Source organism: Propithecus coquereli, unplaced genomic scaffold (genome assembly GCF_000956105.1).
Source record: "Propithecus coquereli isolate 6110/MARCELLA unplaced genomic scaffold, Pcoq_1.0 Scaffold84, whole genome shotgun sequence".
NCBI lineage: Eukaryota > Metazoa > Chordata > Mammalia > Primates > Indriidae > Propithecus > Propithecus coquereli.
Genome location: NW_012154618.1, coordinates 6,418,847 through 6,421,969, shown reverse-complemented (window position 1 = coordinate 6,421,969; position 3,123 = coordinate 6,418,847). Strand labels below are relative to the sequence as shown.

The 3,123-nt window shown below is 38.1% G+C and overlaps 1 pseudogene; it reads left to right on the top strand.

The window, feature by feature from the left end:
• LOC105825997 overlaps positions 1 to 1,728 on the top strand; it is a 6,081-nt pseudogene extending 4,353 nt beyond the window's left edge.
• The last annotated feature ends 1,395 nt before the right edge of the window (positions 1,729 to 3,123 follow it).

Here is a 3,123-nt window from a genome sequence, read left to right as displayed (position 1 = left end):
AAAGAAAACCTGACACATCAGTGGCTTAAGATAATAACGTTTTATTTTTTGGTTCACAAAATTTCTAACTCGGGTTGGGCAACCTTCCACCATGTTGTATCTTCTCCTTCTGAACCATGGGGCCTCTGAGACATGATGACAAAGGGAAGAGAGAGAGAGAGAAGGTACCAAGAGTCATTTACAACAGCCAGGTCTTAAAGTGGTTTTAATCTCTCCTACTCATCTTTTCTTGTGCAGAACTCAGTCATTTGGCCTTAACCCAATTGCAAGAGAGGCTGGGAAATGCAGTCTCCCTGGGTGTCCAGAAAGAGGGAATGATGTGGGGATTGTCTCGTGTTGGTTTGGCCACAGCGTTCTCTCTGCTGGAATAGCCACTCATACAGGGTGCGTCCCTGGGGTACCCAGTGGTTAATTTTTCACAAATGTGAGAAGAACTTGTCTAGGAATGAAGCCATCACAGAAGAAAACAAAAGTAGAGACCGTGAGTTTCTGTCCATCGCATTGTTATAGTCTGTGGAACTTATCATGACTGGGAGCTAATAAATAACTTCCATGTTTTTGTTCTTAAACTCAGTTTGAGTTGAATTTATGCATCTTATAACCAATAGTAATAACTAGCTCAGAGCCCTTAAAAAGTAAGCCCCATGCTTACTGAAGGTAGCTTCATTCATTAATTAATCAATAATTCAATTGATGATTAATTGGCAAATATCATGGATATATACTATACTGTGCCTAGTAAACTTCCACTTTTATGTCAAACTTTGTCTCAGAATTACCTCTTCTGTTAAATCTCTTCATTACATTCTGTGCCTGGTTCTATCAATTATCTTAGAGTTCAGTAAGTAGTATAATGTAGTGGATAAGCACATAACCAGTTGAGCTAGTTGCCTGAGATTAAACCCAGTTGCTATTTATAGCTTTGTGATCTTAGGCATGTAATTTAACCTCTCCATGTCTTAGCTTTATTAACTATAAAGTGAAGATGATATAATGTTATTGTGAGTATCAGATAAGTTGATATATGTAAAGCACTTAGAATAGTGTCTGATGGTGGGTAATTATTCAATAAATATTAGCAACTATTGTTACTAATAGACTGCAAGCCGTTCAAGGACAAGAATAGTGACAATTTACTGATTTCTCACTTATGCATCTAATCTCAAGCTGGTCAGCTCCAAATCCCCTGAGTGCCAACCCTAGAGCCCCTCTCAGTCCCTTTCCATTCCAAAAAGATGGAGAAACTATCATGAACAAGGAAAAACTCGCTGAATTGGAAGAACATGTGGGCATCAGTGGGAAAAGAACTGCTTGCACAACGCTGATGGTCCATATTAATAGAACAGCTACGGAGAATGATACAAAACTTTGATTTTCCTCAAAGAAGTTAAGGGTCAATAACATCTCCGATATTGAAGAGGTGAATATGTGTATATAACAAATAATGATGATCTACTTTAACAGCCCTAAGGGTTGGGCATCTCTAGTGGCAGACAACTTTCACCATTATAGGCCATGCTGAGACAAACCAGCTGAGAGAAATGCTACCCAGCATCTTAAACCAGCTTGGTACAGACACTTTGACTAGTTTAAGGAGACTGACAAGCTCTGTCCAAATAACCTACAGATAGGAAAGCACCACTTGCCACTGGACAGGATGATGATGACAATGAAGTTCCAGATCTTGTGGAGAATCTCGATGAGGCTTCCAAGAATGAGGCAAACTGAATAGAGTCAACTTCTGAAGAAGATAAAACTTGAAGAACTTACTGGGAGCTGCTATTTCCTGTTATGACTGCCTTGAAAACTGTTTTGTTTATGTGTCTGATAAAAATCTAGATCTCTAGTATTTTTGAGCCCAAGCCCCTTGGACATGGCAGCTCTTTTCAGTTTTTGTTTATACATAATTCATTCTTTGCAGCTAATCAAGCTGAGAAAAAAGAGGAATAAAGTTTGAATCAAATGTTTAAAAAGTTCTCTGCTAGCAATGCAGGGTGCCTGTCTAGAAATAAACTTGATTACTTGTATCTGTCTCTTATTGGTCATTGTGGTGCAGGTTATGGATGGGTCAGCCCTTTGTAAAGGACCAGAGACGTAGCAAACAAAAGCCACCTCCTCCCAACTATCACCCATGACAATCGAGAAAATTTTGTCATCCAACACCCACTTCCCACCGATTAGGAGCTCTCTGATCAGACGTGTTCCCTATTGCTAACATCAGGCATGAACCGCTTGCAGACAGCCATATGGCAACTAGGTCTCCTATGGGGCAAACTGGTGCCTTTTTACTTTTTCAAGCTGAGGATGAAAAGCCTTGGATCAGTTATTTCTGACAATTGCCTAAGGGTAGACTCTTGGAAGGATTTGTCAGTGTTTTTGATGAAAATATTTTTGAAGAAAAGAATCAGGGATTTGAGAGCCTTAGTACTCGTCAAAATAAAAATTTTGCTAGTAATAAACTTAATTTTATTTCTTAGTGCACTAGGGATGATTTAACAAAATATTCTATGTATATCTCAGTTGATAGTTCTTGGCATATATTGAATACTTAATAAATGTTAGTGTAATTACTTCTATTATTATGTGCTTTGTTATCTATCCTGTATATTGCAAATGGATTGCTGACATCCTCTAAATACTGGAAATGTTCTGGGGGTACAGATTTACACCCAAATTGTTTCTGTACAATAGAGACTCTATAGAGTCTGTAGTGAGACAGCAATGATTATATAAGAGAAAAAATAGCTGCAGTTACCCTGAAAATGTTAGGCTAGAAATAAAATTATTCCTTTCGAATGGCTCTGGGCTTCAAATTCAGTGAGGAAGATTTAAAATAGGGAGATTCTAAAGCCATATGCTTAGTCATCCATGGACATAATATCATCTCCATACCAAGTCCTTTGCAACTTCTAAGTTTTTTGTGCTTGTGTGAAAGCAGTTCCTTTCTGGTAATTGGAAGTTAATGAGTTTGAAAACATCTCCCAGCAAGAGAGCAGGCAGGGACCATCCCCAGACAGCTTTTAGAGAAATCTGAATTTTGTCAATTTGCTGACACAATGAAGACTGATGATGTTTTATTTGTATTTTTTAAAGCCTTGTAAAACTTGCACTTTTTTTATTCTC